The 19006-nt window shown below is 66.1% G+C and overlaps 10 non-coding genes across 10 annotated transcripts; 6 read left to right on the forward strand and 4 right to left on the reverse strand.

Moving 5' to 3' along the window:
• Positions 1-2257: 2257 nt before the first annotated feature.
• TRNAG-GCC (transfer RNA glycine (anticodon GCC)) lies at positions 2258-2328 on the reverse strand. The gene has a single exon. It is a non-coding gene; the product is annotated as a tRNA-Gly (tRNA).
• Positions 2329-3602: 1274 nt separating this feature from the next.
• TRNAL-CAG (transfer RNA leucine (anticodon CAG)) lies at positions 3603-3685 on the reverse strand. The gene has a single exon. It is a non-coding gene; the product is annotated as a tRNA-Leu (tRNA).
• A 553-nt stretch (positions 3686-4238) lies between these two features.
• On the forward strand, positions 4239-4310 carry TRNAD-GUC (transfer RNA aspartic acid (anticodon GUC)). Its single transcript has one exon. It is a non-coding gene; the product is annotated as a tRNA-Asp (tRNA).
• A 764-nt stretch (positions 4311-5074) lies between these two features.
• TRNAG-UCC (transfer RNA glycine (anticodon UCC)) lies at positions 5075-5146 on the forward strand. Its single transcript has one exon. It is a non-coding gene; the product is annotated as a tRNA-Gly (tRNA).
• A 300-nt stretch (positions 5147-5446) lies between these two features.
• TRNAE-CUC (transfer RNA glutamic acid (anticodon CUC)) lies at positions 5447-5518 on the forward strand. Its single transcript has one exon. It is a non-coding gene; the product is annotated as a tRNA-Glu (tRNA).
• A 6203-nt stretch (positions 5519-11721) lies between these two features.
• TRNAG-GCC (transfer RNA glycine (anticodon GCC)) lies at positions 11722-11792 on the reverse strand. Its single transcript has one exon. It is a non-coding gene; the product is annotated as a tRNA-Gly (tRNA).
• A 1273-nt stretch (positions 11793-13065) lies between these two features.
• TRNAL-CAG (transfer RNA leucine (anticodon CAG)) lies at positions 13066-13148 on the reverse strand. The gene has a single exon. It is a non-coding gene; the product is annotated as a tRNA-Leu (tRNA).
• Positions 13149-13701: 553 nt separating this feature from the next.
• Positions 13702-13773, forward strand: TRNAD-GUC (transfer RNA aspartic acid (anticodon GUC)). Its single transcript has one exon. It is a non-coding gene; the product is annotated as a tRNA-Asp (tRNA).
• Positions 13774-14537: 764 nt separating this feature from the next.
• On the forward strand, positions 14538-14609 carry TRNAG-UCC (transfer RNA glycine (anticodon UCC)). The gene has a single exon. It is a non-coding gene; the product is annotated as a tRNA-Gly (tRNA).
• Positions 14610-14909: 300 nt separating this feature from the next.
• Positions 14910-14981, forward strand: TRNAE-CUC (transfer RNA glutamic acid (anticodon CUC)). The gene has a single exon. It is a non-coding gene; the product is annotated as a tRNA-Glu (tRNA).
• Positions 14982-19006: the final 4025 nt, after the last annotated feature.

A 19006-nucleotide genomic window follows, 5' to 3' on the forward strand; every position in this document is an offset into this window, starting at 1 on the left:
CCGACAATGGAATCGGCTTTGCAGAAGAAACGAAATCAACAGGCAAGTAAGTCGGCCGGGAACAGACGAGCTGTCCCAATCCCACCCTGGGTACATACCCGTGAGAGCCGCAACTCTTCATTCGGAAAGACACATGCAAACCCCACGGTCATAGCAGCACTGCTTGCCATAGCCGAGACGTGGAGGAAACCCTAGTGCCCATCCCCAACGGCTCACCCGCGTAGGTGCCATACCAGAGACAGGGAGAGAATGGGATGGCACTGAGCCGTCCACGCGAGTGCATTAGTGTCACTGGCAGCAACAGCGGAAGCTGGAGCTGCGCAATATTACCCTTGGTGAGGGAAGTCAAACAGGCAGGGTCACAGATGGGTGGAATCTTAAGTGTTGTACAAATTCACCCCTGTGGCAACCAGCGACAGACTCTCAGACTCGGGAAAGCAGCCTCGGGCTTCCCAAGGGCAGAGTCACGGACGGAGGGATGGATGAGGAGCCGGGCTCAACGGATGTACCGTACCAGTACTGCGTAGAAAGGAGAGGAGCAACAAGGAGACACGGAATACTACAGGGAATGAGATCCCGTATCCTGTTCACCTGTAACGGAAACCGATCTGAAACCCTCATCCCACCTGCACAGGAGGGAATCACAACGCTGTACAGCGGACACGGGCACCAGGCTGTAGTTGTACACTTCCAGAACAACAACTGCCACTCCGGGGAAGTCAATCAGTCGAGGATCGGTCCACCAGTAGGACAAAGAAGAGCTCACATGATGATCCAGCAGACCCAATCCCGGCTACTCATCGGGAAAAGACAACACGCCCAATGGGAAGAGAGGCGGGCATCCCCCAGGGTCATCGCAGCCCTCGGTGCCGTAGCCGAGACGTGGGAAACCCTCACGTGCCCGTCGGCCCGTGGCCGGCACGAGAAGGTGAGGCAGATACGTACCGTGGAATATGACGCAGCCATCAAGTAGGAGCGGCCATCGCCATGGGCCCCAACGCCGGACGGACCCACAGAAGGGTCCACTGCCTGAAGTGAGTCGGGTGGAGAGGGACAAAGCTCTGTGGACTCGAACAACGAATACCAGTGAATCTGTGTGCAAAGGGGAAACCGACCTTGAGACGGAGAAAACGTGCATAGGGCTAGCCAAGGGGAAAGGCAGGGGAGGGACGAAGTTGGAGTCGGATCAAGAGATAGGAAATACTGTACTTACAGTCGATGAGCAACAGAGCTTTCCTCTGTAGCATGAGAACTGTATTCGTGTCTCGCCTTAACCTACACTGGAAAATCACCTGGAAAAGAACAGGGGACTGAATCACTTTGCCGAGCACCTGAGACTAACCCAGGACTGTAAAGCAGTTCTCCTCGTGTTGGAAGAAGCAGAAAGAGGAGCAGGCCCTGGCCTGGGGTAGGGGGTGGGGGGAGGCAGGCCAGTGCGCCAAATGCAAAGGCAGGTTCCTGGACAGCCTGGGATTTGGAATGGCTCAGGGAGGACCTGGGCGTGGTGGGGGGGGGGGTGTGCAAATGGGGGAGGTGGGGAGCCGGGTGGGGGTGGGATGGGGGTTGCGTTTGGGGAAGTAGGGGCACGGTGAGGGTGCAGGCTGAGGTGGTGGTGCTCTTGGGGGCAGGGCTGATGCTGAGGTGAGGCGCGCAACAGGGTTTCAGGGGCATGGGGTGGTGTTTGAGGCGGTGAGGCCGTCCCTGTTGGAGACCCATTTCTGCCGAGGGACGGGAGCTGGTGGACTTCTTTGGAACTCCTCCTGCAAGACGCTGGTCCAGGGACCCTCCAGGCGAAAGGGAGGTATGCTTGCCAGATGTGGCAACTTCCTTGCTCCTGACTGTGCAAACGTAGTGTGATTGATTCTCGGAGTGTGGGGAGAGTGAGGCAGGGAGCTTGGAGACGGACGTTGTGAAAGGTGAAGAGGTGGTGCGGGCGGCTGCCAGCCGTGGGCTATTCCTTCCAGTGCAATCCCTGAGCCCCTGGCTGGGTCCGGGTGAGGAAGCGGGCAAACACAAGAAAGGCGCCTGGACGCACGGGCGGCTGAGCCCGCAGGGCTTGGGGCCACGGAGGCTTGGCAGCAGGGCCTTTTCTGGGTGGGGTGGGGGTGGGGTGGGGTGGTGGGCGTCTGCGTGGGAGAGGCAGCGGGCGGCAGGTAGCAGCCAGCGGTTGCAGGAGCGCTGCCTGGAGCGTCTTTCAGCCGGCAGACCTAGCTGGGCTCTGGGGCTGCACTGCGGGACCAAAAGGGGACGCTGCGGCTGCATGGGCCGGGAATCGAACCCGTGCCTCCCGCGTGGCAGGCGAGAATTCTACCACTGAACCACCCATGCACCGATGGCCAACGCCGCCCGACGCTGCCCCAGGGGCGCTGACCGCCACCCGCCCGGCACTGCTCACTGCTCGCCCGTCGCCCGTCGGCATCTATCTGCTCCATCGGAGCAGGAGACGACGGTGGGGAGCGGGGAGAGGGGGCGACCTGAAAGCCAGGATCCGGGCACGTGCAGGACCACAGGGCGCGGCGCTCTCGGAGGGTCCCACTCGGCCCGTCGCGCGCCTTCTGCGCCGACCACGGCCGCCGCGACCCTGTCGGTGTCGCCCGAGGGGGCCGGGAGCCGACGCCTCCTGCCCGGCGCCGAGATCCCTGTCAGGTGCAGGCGCAGGCGCTGCGTGGTCGCTGCGGCCGCGCGCCGACGTTCCTCTCAGCGACCGCCGGGTCCCGACCCAAAGGCGTGTGAGCCCGGCTCGTGCGCTCTGGCGGGCCGCGCGCCCGAGGTCCGGCTCTGACGGGGTGGTGGTGCTGGTGAGGAGGGGCCATTTGGCAGAGCGGCTCCTGGCTCGGGGACTGCCGGCTGAGGCAGGGAGCGCGCTCTGGAAGGGCTTGGCTCCGGCCCGGGCAGCGGCTTCCCCGGGAAGGTCGGGGGCGCCGGCCGGCCGCCGGTGGGCGGGCTGCACGGGCACGTAGGGCTTCTGCTCCCTCCCCAGAGGAGCACCCTTCCCGGGACGGACTGGTGCCAGGAAGACCGGTGTTCGCTGGCCAGCAGGAAGGCTGGGAGGCACGTGTCCCTGGCGGGCGGCAGGCAGGTGTGGCCCGGCCAAGGCCGCAAGGCGCAGAAGCGTCGAGGGCACGCAGCAACCCCCCTGGCGGGCAAGGCTGGGGCTCGGCCGCCTCGGTGTGACTGGGGAGCGCAGGCGGGCCGGCGGGGCGGGTGCGGAGGACAGACAGGGTGCCGGCCGGTGGGAGAGCGGCCGGGGGCGGACGTGGAAGCAAGGCTGCGAGAGCGAGTTGGCCGTTCCCCGGCAGAAGTCGGAGCGCCGGCGACGCGAGGAGGGCTTGCCAGCCGCCGCGGGGCTGCGTGCTTCGGTGCGGCCGGGGGCGGGGCGTGGCCGTGGGAGTGGGAGGGTGGGCGAGGGTGGGCGAGGGGGAAGCGGGGAGGCAGGAAAACCAGCAGCTGCAGCTGCAGCCAGCTGGGGAGGAAAGATGCGCTGAGGAGGACTGAAGGTTCCTGGGGTGGGGGTGCAGGTGGCGGGAGGCAGGGCGTGTGTGGAGCAAGGCAGTGGCGCGGGGAGGACGGGCGCGTTTGTCCGGCGGGCCAAAAGGCTGGCTTGTCAGGAGTGGGATTCGAACCCACGCCTCCAGGGGAGACTGCGACCTGAACGCAGCGCCTTAGACCGCTCGGCCATCCTGACGGCGGGCCTGGCTGGGCGCGTGGCCGCTCGCCTGGCTGGGACCCGACGCGGCGCGAGCCCCGGCGCCCTTGGCGGGCCGCGCGCCGCGCCGCGCCCGGCAGGCAGGCAGGCAGGCAGGCAGGCAGGCGGCCGTCCGGGGTGGGTGTCGACGGAGCCGGCGCGCGGCGGCCGGCCGAGGCGCCTGGCTCGGCCGCCGGTCGCTCCCCGGACCCAGCCGGGCCGTGGGCGGGCCGGCCCCTCCCCAGCCGCGCCTTTCCTGGCCCGACGCCGGCCGGCGCGCGCCCACCGTGTCCTCGCAGCCTCGCTTGCCTTCTCGGGCCCCCTTCTCCCGGCGGAATGCCCGCGTGGGAGGCAAGAGGCGGCGCGCCCTGGGGAGTGTCCAGTGCCCCGGGGGTCCGGGGCCCTGTCGGGGTGGCGGGCTGCCGCTGTGAGCGAGGCGGTTGGTTGGGTGCCCGGTTGGGTCGGGACCCGCGGTGGCCGGGGGCCCGTGCTGGGCAGGGGTCGCGTCGGCAGGCAGCCCGAGAGCGGCCGGGCGGTAGGACGGTCGCCGCCGTCCTCGTTAGTATAGTGGTGAGTATCCCCGCCTGTCACGCGGGAGACCGGGGTTCGATTCCCCGACGGGGAGGCCACACACCCTTTTTGGTGGCCGCGGTCGCTCTCTGTCCTGCCGCCAGGCCCCCAGAGGCCCTTCGTCTGGTCCCGCCGCCTTTGGGCGAGGCGCCAGGGCGCGGTGCGCGGCCTAGCCACCGTCGACCCCCTCTCCCCGTGCGGGCCTCCAGCCCGAGCCCTTTGTGGTCGCCGGGCGCACGGTCGCCACGGCCGAGCGAGGGCCTCCTTGGCCACCCCACGGCCTTGCCCGACCAGAGCCGGAGCTTGCGGCCCGCGGGGCCGCCCGGCCGCCCACGCACCCACTCCCACTGGCCGCCTGAGTGGGCTCCTAGGCTCGCGACGCCCCCGCCGTGCGGCTCGGCACAGCGCCGCGACGCGTGCAGGCAGCTGGGTCCCGTGTCCCCAAGTCGTCGTGGGAAGTGGCCGCGCCCAGAGCCCGGTGGAGAAGGGCTTTGGCCAGCTGGGTGCGGGAAGCTGCGTGCCCCGCGTTGCCCGCCGGAGGTGAGGGCGGAGGCGTTCGCGGGCCGCGGCGGGGAGCGAAGGGCCGCAGGGCCGCAAGGCCGTCGGGCCGGTGGACCACGGCAACGGCGTAGCGCCGACGCGCATGGGGCGCCGCGCGGCTGCTGGTGGCGCCGGCGGCGGCGCAGAGCCTCCGGCTGACGGGGCGTCCGGGCAGGGATGCGGAGGCGGTGGCGGCAGGGGCGGCAGGGGCGGCGGCGGCGGCGAGATTATGCTGGGGCGAGCCCGGGGCCGGCGTCCGGCGGCCGCCCGGGCTGTGTAGCGTTGGTGGTATAGTGGTGAGCATAGCTGCCTTCCAAGCAGTTGACCCGGGTTCGATTCCCGGCCAACGCAGCGGGCCGACCTTTTGCTGAGCTGCACCGCCCTCCCGGCACGGGCGATGGCGGGGAGAGAGAGCTGGGAGCGGGGAGCCAGCCCGCTGGCCCGCGGCTTTTGGCGTGTGTGCGAGAAGCCGGCGGCGCGCGCAGTGTTTTGAGGGGGCTGAAAGCAAGACGGCACGCCAAGGCAGGAGGACTGACGGGGCCGGCGGGCGGCTGGACTTGCAAAGGCCGGGTGTGGGCGGCAAGGTGGCGCGGGCGGGTGGCATGGAGGCGCTGGGTTCAGCGGGAGCAGGCGAGGGCCTTGCCCCGACGCTCCCTGGTGGTCTAGTGGTTAGGATTCGGCGCTCTCACCGCCGCGGCCCGGGTTCGATTCCCGGTCAGGGAAGCCTTTCTTCTTCCTCTCCGGAGGCCTGCCACCTGCCGGGGTCCTCGCCGGCGACCCTCCCACCTTTACCCTTTTAGCCTACGCAATGGCAACCCACTCCAGTCCTCCTGCCTGGAAAACTCCTATGACCGAGGAGCCTGGGAGGCTGCAGACCAAGGGGTCGCTAAACGTCCCATAGGACCGAGCGACTTCACTTTCACTTTTCACTTGCATGCATTGCAGAAGGAAATGGCAAGCACTCCAGTGTTCTTGCCTGGAGAATCCCAGGGACGGGGGAGCCTGGTGGGCTGCCGTCTACGGGGTCGCACAGAGTCGGACAGGACTGACGCGACTTAGCAGGCTCAGCACTGCGCCAGAGGCCCCCGGGACCCTGCACCTCCAGCCCAAGCACGATTCAGGCCACCTCCGCCGTCCCCCGGGGCAAACCTTTGTTGGCCGCAGTGGCAACCTCGCGCCGCTTTCACCACGACCGGCCTGAGGCCTCCCATCCCCCGCCTCCCTCCCTCCTGAGGGGCTGCGGCTGCTGGCCCTGGTGGCGGCCGTGAAGCTCCAGGGCTTGTGCTGGTTCTCCTGGTGTCGGGGGGGCGGGGGGAGGGGGGGGCGGGGGGCGGGGCCGGTGAGGAGGTGGGGTGGGATAGGGCGGGGTGGGGATAGGGGCGGGGTAGGGGCGCGAGCTGTGGTGGTCGCCAGCGGGGGCCAGCAGCGGCAGGGGCGGTGGCCGCAGCCGAAGGTGGAGCGAGGGGGATGTGCCTCGGAGAGTGGGGGCCAGTGGCCACGGACACGCCTGCCTTCCCATGTCCCTCATGCCAGCCCCGTCTCTGGGCGGCTTGGCCACTGCGCGCCAGGTCCCGGGCTGGCTGTGACTCCCGTATGGTGCTGCTGTCTCCGAGAGGGTTCTGGTCTTGAGTGGGCTCTGGGAGGCGGACCACGGCGCCCGGGAGGCATCGGGATCAGTTCAGTCGCTCAGGGCACTGCAGCAGCCAGGCTTCCCTGTCCATCACCAACTCGCGAGGCTTGCTCAAACTCATGTCCGTCCAGTCGGGGATGCCATCCAAGCCTCTCGTCTTCTGTCGGGTCGTCCCGGTCTCCTCCTGCCTTCCATCAGGGTCTTTCCCCGTGAGTCAGTTTTGCGGGTCGGGTGGCCAGAGGATTGGCGTTTCGGCTTCAGCCTCAGTCCTTCTAATGAATATTCAGGACTGATTTCCTCGAGGATGGACGGGTTGGGTCTCCTCGCAGTCCAAGGGACTCTCAAGAGTCTTCTCCAACACCGCAGTCCAAAAGCATCAATTCTTCGGCACTCATCCTTCTTTATACTCCACCTCTCACATCTGTACGTGACCGCTGGAGAAACCGTAGCTTTCACGAGACAGACCCTCGTCACAGACCTCGTCTCTGCTTTTCGACATGCTGTCTAGGTTGGTCATAGCTTTTCTCCCAAGGAGCGAACGTCTTTTCATTTCGCCGGCGCGGCCGGCGTCTGCAGTGCTTTGGGGCAGCCCCCCCAAATGAAGTCTTTCCCGCTTTCCGTTCTTTCCCCGTCTATTTGCCATGAAGTGATGGGACGGGATGCCATGATCTTAGTTGTCTGAATGTTGAGTTTGAAGCCAACGTTTTCACTCTCCTCTTTCACTTTCCTCAAGGGGCTCTTTAGTTCTTCTTCGCTCTCCCCGAGGCAAAGGGGTGAAGACGGATGTGGACCTGTGCCTCGAATCCCACCACCGCTTAGTGGAAGTGAGAGAGCTCGCAGATCCGGGGGGCGGGCGGCCGGGCTGGGCAAAGCTAGCCCACCGGCCTGGAGGCGGCAGATGCGCTCGAGGCAGCGATGCCTGCCAGGGAGGACTACCCAACCATCAGGGTGTTTCCCTTGCCTGACCACAGCTCTCAATCCTACCGGACTGAGGCAAGATTTCCCCAGGCCTCCCTCCCCCACTCGTAACCAAAGGTGGGGCACTGGGGCGCCCTCACACCCACACCCACCCACACACCCACCCACCCACCCACCCACACACACACACACACACACACGCACAGCGCCCTGTTCCCCGCACCCCTCCCCTAGTTATGACATCTACGAGTTTCCCATTCTCATCCAACTGTCTATCCAGGATCCACTCCATCCCTCTCGCCAACCTGTCATTGTCTTCCCCTAGGAACTCTCCCCGAGGGTAATCGCCCACCACAGTCTCCCCTTGGGCCAATCTCGAGGTCATCTTTCCCCAAAGGGTTTCATTCCACGTCCGTTCAAGGACTGTGTCCTTCGGAGGGGAAGTGGACGGCCGACCAAGGGCACCAAAGTGCAGCGAGGGCGGCACAATCGGGTGGGATGGCGCCGAGTCCCCTATGGGAAAGGAGCCCCCGTGGCCCGACGTGTGCTTGCCGTGGCCAAAGGAGGTTTCCTTGAGGCCCCTGCCGGGGCCGTGGGCATCAGCGTGCGTGGGGGAGAGTATGGGACGAAGGTGCTTGGGGCCATGGCTGGTGGGCGCCCCACGTGGATCAGGGACCTGGGCAGAGCGATCATCGCAGGGAGAGGGGGCGGCGGCGAGCTGAGGGGCTGGCAGGCAGGCCCAGGGGTGCTTGGGTGGAGTCTTCCTGGAGGGCCAGCATGAGGGGATGGGTGGGGCTCGAGGGAACCTGGCCGAAAGATCGGCAGGCCGCTCGAGCAGGCCCTCTGCAGGAGCATGGGCGAGGTGGCAAAGCCCTGCCAGGCGCATGTGAGAGGCTGGGATGGATCTGTGGGAGGTAGGGTGGGCGTAGGGTCGGGGTGGGTCCGCGGAGCCGGAGGGAGGCCCGCACTGGTGAACCTCAGGGCAGGGCAGGCCAGGCCAGGCCAGGGCAGGACGTGGGAGGGGTGGCCCGAGCTCCAGGGCGTTGGTGGCGGGGCCGGGGCGGGGGCGGATGGGTCCGAGCCTGGAGTTGGAGGGAAAGGCAGAGGGCAGGCCGTGACAGTGATGGGGCTGTGGCATGAGGAAGATGGTGGGGGAGCACTCCATTCATTTGGGCGGGGTGGCGGGTGAGCGGGCGAGCCACACTGGTGCGCGGTGCTGCAGGCTGCTCAGGCTCAGCGGTGGGCTGAGGACGCAGGCAAGCCAACGACAGAAACGGGGTCCCAGATGGGGGCCAGACCTGGTCCGAGATGGGTGGGCCCCCCTTACCGCCCCAGAGACCAAAGTCACCACTCATCAGGAGCAAATGTCCAGTCTCGGGTGTGACATGGCTGGGGGCACACGGTGGGATGGGGAGTGGTGGTTGGCCGCTCGGGTGGCTGAGATTTCACAAGGACCAAGGAGAGCTCCCATGTGACCGAGCACAACCGTCCCTCCAGGGTACACACCCGCAGAGGGCAAACCTCGGGGAGGTCTGAGGGTGCCCACACCGCCACGGACACGGCGACACTGTTTGCCATGGCCAAGACACGGAGCAAACCCCAGCGCCCATCCACACGTGGCGGGCCCGAGAAGAGGTGGCACAGATGTAGCATGGAACCATCACTCAGTCATAAAGAAATAAGTCAAGTGTTGCCACTTGTCACAAGCAATGATGGACCTAGAGACTCTTACACTTGGTGAAGCACGTCAGACCGCGTTGGACAAAGGCATGTGGAACGTGTGAAAGAATACAAAACGGAGCTATTTGCCGAGGAGAAACCCACTCACGCAGAAAACCACCTTAGGGGAACGCCAGCGGAAAGGCAGCGCTGGAGGGATGCGTGTGCAGCTGGGACGAACAGATACGCAGGACCCTGGATAAAGGGAGAAGCGCCAAGGTGATCCAGTTCAACACAGGGAATAAGCGTCAGTACCCTGGAATCCCCTCGAGTGGACAAGAATCTGAAAACATACATGAAATCCAAAATCCCGTGTACAACACGGGAAACAGAATCACTTTGCGGTCCATCGGAAACGAGCACAATATTGGAAACCCACTGTGCTTCAGCAACAACCGTGACTCCGACAATGGAATCGGCTTTGCAGAAGAAACGAAATCAACAGGCAAGTAAGTCGGCCGGGAACAGACGAGCTGTCCCAATCCCACCCTGGGTACATACCCGTGAGAGCCGCAACTCTTCATTCGGAAAGACACATGCAAACCCCACGGTCATAGCAGCACTGCTTGCCATAGCCGAGACGTGGAGGAAACCCTAGTGCCCATCCCCAACGGCTCACCCGCGTAGGTGCCATACCAGAGACAGGGAGAGAATGGGATGGCACTGAGCCGTCCACGCGAGTGCATTAGTGTCACTGGCAGCAACAGCGGAAGCTGGAGCTGCGCAATATTACCCTTGGTGAGGGAAGTCAAACAGGCAGGGTCACAGATGGGTGGAATCTTAAGTGTTGTACAAATTCACCCCTGTGGCAACCAGCGACAGACTCTCAGACTCGGGAAAGCAGCCTCGGGCTTCCCAAGGGCAGAGTCACGGACGGAGGGATGGATGAGGAGCCGGGCTCAACGGATGTACCGTACCAGTACTGCGTAGAAAGGAGAGGAGCAACAAGGAGACACGGAATACTACAGGGAATGAGATCCCGTATCCTGTTCACCTGTAACGGAAACCGATCTGAAACCCTCATCCCACCTGCACAGGAGGGAATCACAACGCTGTACAGCGGACACGGGCACCAGGCTGTAGTTGTACACTTCCAGAACAACAACTGCCACTCCGGGGAAGTCAATCAGTCGAGGATCGGTCCACCAGTAGGACAAAGAAGAGCTCACATGATGATCCAGCAGACCCAATCCCGGCTACTCATCGGGAAAAGACAACACGCCCAATGGGAAGAGAGGCGGGCATCCCCCAGGGTCATCGCAGCCCTCGGTGCCGTAGCCGAGACGTGGGAAACCCTCACGTGCCCGTCGGCCCGTGGCCGGCACGAGAAGGTGAGGCAGATACGTACCGTGGAATATGACGCAGCCATCAAGTAGGAGCGGCCATCGCCATGGGCCCCAACGCCGGACGGACCCACAGAAGGGTCCACTGCCTGAAGTGAGTCGGGTGGAGAGGGACAAAGCTCTGTGGACTCGAACAACGAATACCAGTGAATCTGTGTGCAAAGGGGAAACCGACCTTGAGACGGAGAAAACGTGCATAGGGCTAGCCAAGGGGAAAGGCAGGGGAGGGACGAAGTTGGAGTCGGATCAAGAGATAGGAAATACTGTACTTACAGTCGATGAGCAACAGAGCTTTCCTCTGTAGCATGAGAACTGTATTCGTGTCTCGCCTTAACCTACACTGGAAAATCACCTGGAAAAGAACAGGGGACTGAATCACTTTGCCGAGCACCTGAGACTAACCCAGGACTGTAAAGCAGTTCTCCTCGTGTTGGAAGAAGCAGAAAGAGGAGCAGGCCCTGGCCTGGGGTAGGGGGTGGGGGGAGGCAGGCCAGTGCGCCAAATGCAAAGGCAGGTTCCTGGACAGCCTGGGATTTGGAATGGCTCAGGGAGGACCTGGGCGTGGTGGGGGGGGGGTGTGCAAATGGGGGAGGTGGGGAGCCGGGTGGGGGTGGGATGGGGGTTGCGTTTGGGGAAGTAGGGGCACGGTGAGGGTGCAGGCTGAGGTGGTGGTGCTCTTGGGGGCAGGGCTGATGCTGAGGTGAGGCGCGCAACAGGGTTTCAGGGGCATGGGGTGGTGTTTGAGGCGGTGAGGCCGTCCCTGTTGGAGACCCATTTCTGCCGAGGGACGGGAGCTGGTGGACTTCTTTGGAACTCCTCCTGCAAGACGCTGGTCCAGGGACCCTCCAGGCGAAAGGGAGGTATGCTTGCCAGATGTGGCAACTTCCTTGCTCCTGACTGTGCAAACGTAGTGTGATTGATTCTCGGAGTGTGGGGAGAGTGAGGCAGGGAGCTTGGAGACGGACGTTGTGAAAGGTGAAGAGGTGGTGCGGGCGGCTGCCAGCCGTGGGCTATTCCTTCCAGTGCAATCCCTGAGCCCCTGGCTGGGTCCGGGTGAGGAAGCGGGCAAACACAAGAAAGGCGCCTGGACGCACGGGCGGCTGAGCCCGCAGGGCTTGGGGCCACGGAGGCTTGGCAGCAGGGCCTTTTCTGGGTGGGGTGGGGGTGGGGTGGGGTGGTGGGCGTCTGCGTGGGAGAGGCAGCGGGCGGCAGGTAGCAGCCAGCGGTTGCAGGAGCGCTGCCTGGAGCGTCTTTCAGCCGGCAGACCTAGCTGGGCTCTGGGGCTGCACTGCGGGACCAAAAGGGGACGCTGCGGCTGCATGGGCCGGGAATCGAACCCGGGCCTCCCGCGTGGCAGGCGAGAATTCTACCACTGAACCACCCATGCACCGATGGCCAACGCCGCCCGACGCTGCCCCAGGGGCGCTGACCGCCACCCGCCCGGCACTGCTCACTGCTCGCCCGTCGCCCGTCGGCATCTATCTGCTCCATCGGAGCAGGAGACGACGGTGGGGAGCGGGGAGAGGGGGCGACCTGAAAGCCAGGATCCGGGCACGTGCAGGACCACAGGGCGCGGCGCTCTCGGAGGGTCCCACTCGGCCCGTCGCGCGCCTTCTGCGCCGACCACGGCCGCCGCGACCCTGTCGGTGTCGCCCGAGGGGGCCGGGAGCCGACGCCTCCTGCCCGGCGCCGAGATCCCTGTCAGGTGCAGGCGCAGGCGCTGCGTGGTCGCTGCGGCCGCGCGCCGACGTTCCTCTCAGCGACCGCCGGGTCCCGACCCAAAGGCGTGTGAGCCCGGCTCGTGCGCTCTGGCGGGCCGCGCGCCCGAGGTCCGGCTCTGACGGGGTGGTGGTGCTGGTGAGGAGGGGCCATTTGGCAGAGCGGCTCCTGGCTCGGGGACTGCCGGCTGAGGCAGGGAGCGCGCTCTGGAAGGGCTTGGCTCCGGCCCGGGCAGCGGCTTCCCCGGGAAGGTCGGGGGCGCCGGCCGGCCGCCGGTGGGCGGGCTGCACGGGCACGTAGGGCTTCTGCTCCCTCCCCAGAGGAGCACCCTTCCCGGGACGGACTGGTGCCAGGAAGACCGGTGTTCGCTGGCCAGCAGGAAGGCTGGGAGGCACGTGTCCCTGGCGGGCGGCAGGCAGGTGTGGCCCGGCCAAGGCCGCAAGGCGCAGAAGCGTCGAGGGCACGCAGCAACCCCCCTGGCGGGCAAGGCTGGGGCTCGGCCGCCTCGGTGTGACTGGGGAGCGCAGGCGGGCCGGCGGGGCGGGTGCGGAGGACAGACAGGGTGCCGGCCGGTGGGAGAGCGGCCGGGGGCGGACGTGGAAGCAAGGCTGCGAGAGCGAGTTGGCCGTTCCCCGGCAGAAGTCGGAGCGCCGGCGACGCGAGGAGGGCTTGCCAGCCGCCGCGGGGCTGCGTGCTTCGGTGCGGCCGGGGGCGGGGCGTGGCCGTGGGAGTGGGAGGGTGGGCGAGGGTGGGCGAGGGGGAAGCGGGAGGCAGGAAAACCAGCAGCTGCAGCTGCAGCCAGCTGGGGAGGAAAGATGCGCTGAGGAGGACTGAAGGTTCCTGGGGTGGGGGTGCAGGTGGCGGGAGGCAGGGCGTGTGTGGAGCAAGGCAGTGGCGCGGGGAGGACGGGCGCGTTTGTCCGGCGGGCCAAAAGGCTGGCTTGTCAGGAGTGGGATTCGAACCCACGCCTCCAGGGGAGACTGCGACCTGAACGCAGCGCCTTAGACCGCTCGGCCATCCTGACGGCGGGCCTGGCTGGGCGCGTGGCCGCTCGCCTGGCTGGGACCCGACGCGGCGCGAGCCCCGGCGCCCTTGGCGGGCCGCGCGCCGCGCCGCGCCCGGCAGGCAGGCAGGCAGGCAGGCAGGCAGGCGGCCGTCCGGGGTGGGTGTCGACGGAGCCGGCGCGCGGCGGCCGGCCGAGGCGCCTGGCTCGGCCGCCGGTCGCTCCCCGGACCCAGCCGGGCCGTGGGCGGGCCGGCCCCTCCCCAGCCGCGCCTTTCCTGGCCCGACGCCGGCCGGCGCGCGCCCACCGTGTCCTCGCAGCCTCGCTTGCCTTCTCGGGCCCCCTTCTCCCGGCGGAATGCCCGCGTGGGAGGCAAGAGGCGGCGCGCCCTGGGGAGTGTCCAGTGCCCCGGGGGTCCGGGGCCCTGTCGGGGTGGCGGGCTGCCGCTGTGAGCGAGGCGGTTGGTTGGGTGCCCGGTTGGGTCGGGACCCGCGGTGGCCGGGGGCCCGTGCTGGGCAGGGGTCGCGTCGGCAGGCAGCCCGAGAGCGGCCGGGCGGTAGGACGGTCGCCGCCGTCCTCGTTAGTATAGTGGTGAGTATCCCCGCCTGTCACGCGGGAGACCGGGGTTCGATTCCCCGACGGGGAGGCCACACACCCTTTTTGGTGGCCGCGGTCGCTCTCTGTCCTGCCGCCAGGCCCCCAGAGGCCCTTCGTCTGGTCCCGCCGCCTTTGGGCGAGGCGCCAGGGCGCGGTGCGCGGCCTAGCCACCGTCGACCCCCTCTCCCCGTGCGGGCCTCCAGCCCGAGCCCTTTGTGGTCGCCGGGCGCACGGTCGCCACGGCCGAGCGAGGGCCTCCTTGGCCACCCCACGGCCTTGCCCGACCAGAGCCGGAGCTTGCGGCCCGCGGGGCCGCCCGGCCGCCCACGCACCCACTCCCACTGGCCGCCTGAGTGGGCTCCTAGGCTCGCGACGCCCCCGCCGTGCGGCTCGGCACAGCGCCGCGACGCGTGCAGGCAGCTGGGTCCCGTGTCCCCAAGTCGTCGTGGGAAGTGGCCGCGCCCAGAGCCCGGTGGAGAAGGGCTTTGGCCAGCTGGGTGCGGGAAGCTGCGTGCCCCGCGTTGCCCGCCGGAGGTGAGGGCGGAGGCGTTCGCGGGCCGCGGCGGGGAGCGAAGGGCCGCAGGGCCGCAAGGCCGTCGGGCCGGTGGACCACGGCAACGGCGTAGCGCCGACGCGCATGGGGCGCCGCGCGGCTGCTGGTGGCGCCGGCGGCGGCGCAGAGCCTCCGGCTGACGGGGCGTCCGGGCAGGGATGCGGAGGCGGTGGCGGCAGGGGCGGCAGGGGCGGCGGCGGCGGCGAGATTATGCTGGGGCGAGCCCGGGGCCGGCGTCCGGCGGCCGCCCGGGCTGTGTAGCGTTGGTGGTATAGTGGTGAGCATAGCTGCCTTCCAAGCAGTTGACCCGGGTTCGATTCCCGGCCAACGCAGCGGGCCGACCTTTTGCTGAGCTGCACCGCCCTCCCGGCACGGGCGATGGCGGGGAGAGAGAGCTGGGAGCGGGGAGCCAGCCCGCTGGCCCGCGGCTTTTGGCGTGTGTGCGAGAAGCCGGCGGCGCGCGCAGTGTTTTGAGGGGGCTGAAAGCAAGACGGCACGCCAAGGCAGGAGGACTGACGGGGCCGGCGGGCGGCTGGACTTGCAAAGGCCGGGTGTGGGCGGCAAGGTGGCGCGGGCGGGTGGCATGGAGGCGCTGGGTTCAGCGGGAGCAGGCGAGGGCCTTGCCCCGACGCTCCCTGGTGGTCTAGTGGTTAGGATTCGGCGCTCTCACCGCCGCGGCCCGGGTTCGATTCCCGGTCAGGGAAGCCTTTCTTCTTCCTCTCCGGAGGCCTGCCACCTGCCGGGGTCCTCGCCGGCGACCCTCCCACCTTTACCCTTTTAGCCTACGCAATGGCAACCCACTCCAGTCCTCCTGCCTGGAAAACCCTATGGACCGAGGAGCCTGGGAGGCTGCAGACCATGGGGTCGCTAAACGTCCCATAGGACCGAGCGACTTCACTTTCACTTTTCACTTGCATGCATTGCAGAAGGAAATGGCAAGCCACTCCAGTGTTCTTGCCTGGAGAATCCCAGGGACGGGGGAGCCTGGTGGGCTGCCGTCTACGGGGTCGCACAGAGTCGGACAGGACTGACGCGACTTAGCAGCTCAGCACTGCGCCAGAGGCCCCCGGGACCCTGCACCTCCAGCCCAAGCACGATTCAGGCCACCTCCGCCGTCCCCCGGGGCAAACCTTTGTTGGCCGCAGTGGCAACCTCGCGCCGCTTTCACCACGACCGGCCTGAGGCCTCCCATCCCCCGCCTCCCTCCCTCCTGAGGGGCTGCGGCTGCTGGCCCTGGTGGCGGCCGTGAAGCTCCAGGGCTTGTGCTGGTTCTCCTGGTGTCGGGGGGGGCGGGGGGAGGGGGGGCGGGGGGCGGGGCCGGTGAGGAGGTGGGGTGGGATAGGGCGGGGTGGGGATAGGGGCGGGGGTAGGGGCGCGAGCTGTGGTGGTCGCCAGCGGGGGCCAGCAGCGGCAGGGGCGGTGGCCGCAGCCGAAGGTGAGCGAGGGGGATGTGCCTCGGAGAGTGGGGGCCAGTGGCCACGGACACGCCTGCCTTCCCATGTCCCTCATGCCAGCCCCGTCTCTGGGCGGCTTGGCCACTGCGCGCCAGGTCCCGGGCTGGCTGTGACTCCCGTATGGTGCTGCTGTCTCCGAGAGGGTTCTGGTCTTGAGTGGGCTCTGGGAGGCGGACCACGGCGCCCGGGAGGCATCGGGATCAGTTCAGTCGCTCAGGGCACTGCAGCAGCCAGGCTTCCCTGTCCATCACCAACTCGCGAGGCTTGCTCAAACTCATGTCCGTCCAGTCGGGGATGCCATCCAAGCCTCTCGTCTTCTGTCGGGTCGTCCCGGTCTCCTCCTGCCTTCCATCAGGGTCTTTCCCCGTGAGTCAGTTTTGCGGGTCGGGTGGCCAGAGGATTGGCGTTTCGGCTTCAGCCTCAGTCCTTCTAATGAATATTCAGGACTGATTTCCTCGAGGATGGACGGGTTGGGTCTCCTCGCAGTCCAAGGGACTCTCAAGAGTCTTCTCCAACACCGCAGTCCAAAAGCATCAATTCTTCGGCACTCATCCTTCTTTATACTCCACCTCTCACATCTGTACGTGACCGCTGGAGAAACCGTAGCTTTCACGAGACAGACCCTCGTCACAGACCTCGTCTCTGCTTTTCGACATGCTGTCTAGGTTGGTCATAGCTTTTCTCCCAAGGAGCGAACGTCTTTTCATTTCGCCGGCGCGGCCGGCGTCTGCAGTGCTTTGGGGCAGCCCCCCCAAATGAAGTCTTTCCCGCTTTCCGTTCTTTCCCCGTCTATTTGCCATGAAGTGATGGGACGGGATGCCATGATCTTAGTTGTCTGAATGTTGAGTTTGAAGCCAACGTTTTCACTCTCCTCTTTCACTTTCCTCAAGGGGCTCTTTAGTTCTTCTTCGCTCTCCCCGAGGCAAAGGGGTGAAGACGGATGTGGACCTGTGCCTCGAATCCCACCACCGCTTAGTGGAAGTGAGAGAGCTCGCAGATCCGGGGGGGCGGGCCGGCCCGGCTGGGCAAAGCTAGCCCACCGGCCTGGAGGCGGCAGATGCGCTCGAGGCAGCGATGCCTGCCAGGGAGGACTACCCAACCATCAGGGTGTTTCCCTTGCCTGACCACAGCTCTCAATCCTACCGGACTGAGGCAAGATTTCCCCAGGCCTCCCTCCCCCACTCGTAACCAAAGGTGGGCACTGGGGCGCCCTCACACCCACACCCACCCACACACCCACCCACCCACCCACCCACACACACACACACACACACACGCACAGCGCCCTGTTCCCCGCACCCCTCCCCTAGTTATGACATCTACGAGTTTCCCATTCTCATCCAACTGTCTATCCAGGATCCACTCCATCCCTCTCGCCAACCTGTCATTGTCTTCCCCTAGGAACTCTCCCCGAGGGTAATCGCCCACCACAGTCTCCCCTTGGGCCAATCTCGAGGTCATCTTTCCCCAAAGGGTTTCATTCCACGTCCGTTCAAGGACTGTGTCCTTCGGAGGGGAAGTGGACGGCCGACCAAGGGCACCAAAGTGCAGCGAGGGCGGCACAATCGGGTGGGATGGCGCCGAGTCCCCTATGGGAAAGGAGCCCCCGTGGCCCGACGTGTGCTTGCCGTGGCCAAAGGAGGTTTCCTTGAGGCCCCTGCCGGGGCCGTGGGCATCAGCGTGCGTGGGGGAGAGTATGGGACGAAGGTGCTTGGGGCCATGGCTGGTGGGCGCCCCACGTGGATCAGGGACCTGGGCAGAGCGATCATCGCAGGGAGAGGGGGCGGCGGCGAGCTGAGGGGCTGGCAGGCAGGCCCAGGGGTGCTTGGGTGGAGTCTTCCTGGAGGGCCAGCATGAGGGGATGGGTGGGGCTCGAGGGAACCTGGCCGAAAGATCGGCAGGCCGCTCGAGCAGGCCCTCTGCAGGAGCATGGGCGAGGTGGCAAAGCCCTGCCAGGCGCATGTGAGAGGCTGGGATGGATCTGTGGGAGGTAGGGGTGGGCGTAGGGTCGGGGTGGGTCCGCGGAGCCGGAGGGAGGCCCGCACTGGTGAACCTCAGGGCAGGGCAGGCCAGGCCAGGCCAGGGCAGGACGTGGGAGGGGTGGCCCGAGCTCCAGGGCGTTGGTGGCGGGGCCGGGGCGGGGGCGGATGGGTCCGAGCCTGGAGTTGGAGGGAAAGGCAGAGGGCAGGCCGTGACAGTGATGGGGCTGTGGCATGAGGAAGATGGTGGGGGAGCACTCCATTCATTTGGGCGGGGTGGCGGGTGAGCGGGCGAGCCACACTGGTGCGCGGTGCTGCAGGCTGCTCAGGCTCAGCGGTGGGCTGAGGACGCAGGCAAGCCAACGACAGAAACGGGGTCCCAGATGGGGGCCAGACCTGGTCCGAGATGGGTGGGCCCCCCTTACCGCCCCAGAGACCAAAGTCACCACTCATCAGGAGCAAATGTCCAGTCTCGGGTGTGACATGGCTGGGGGCACACGGTGGGATGGGGAGTGGTGGTTGGCCGCTCGGGTGGCTGAGATTTCACAAGGACCAAGGAGAGCTCCCATGTGACCGAGCACAACCGTCCCTCCAGGGTACACACCCGCAGAGGGCAAACCTCGGGGAGGTCTGAGGGTGCCCACACCGCCACGGACACGGCGACACTGTTTGCCATGGCCAAGACACGGAGCAAACCCCAGCGCCCATCCACACGTGGCGGGCCCGAGAAGAGGTGGCACAGATGTAGCATGGAACCATCACTCAGTCATAAAGAAATAAGTCAAGTGTTGCCACTTGTCACAAGCAATGATGGACCTAGAGACTCTTACACTTGGTGAAGCACGTCAGACCGCGTTGGACAAAGGCATGTGGAACGTGTGAAAGAATACAAAACGGAGCTATTTGCCGAGGAGAAACCCACTCACGCAGAAAACCACCTTAGGGGAACGCCAGCGGAAAGGCAGCGCTGGAGGGATGCGTGTGCAGCTGGGACGAACAGATACGCAGGACCCTGGATAAAGGGAGAAGCGCCAAGGTGATCCAGTTCAACACAGGGAATAAGCGTCAGTACCCTGGAATCCCCTCGAGTGGACAAGAATCTGAAAACATACATGAAATCCAAAATCCCGTGTACAACACGGGAAACAGAATCACTTTGCGGTCCATCGGAAACGAGCACAATATTGGAAACCCACTGTGCTTCAGCAACAACCGTGACTCCGACAATGGAATCGGCTTTGCAGAAGAAACGAAATCAACAGGCAAGTAAGTCGGCCGGGAACAGACGAGCTGTCC

Source organism: Bos grunniens, chromosome 3, assembly GCF_055505025.1.
Source record: "Bos grunniens cultivar Pamir isolate PY7600 chromosome 3, Bosgru_T2T1.0, whole genome shotgun sequence".
Classification (NCBI taxonomy): Eukaryota; Metazoa; Chordata; class Mammalia; order Artiodactyla; family Bovidae; genus Bos; species Bos grunniens.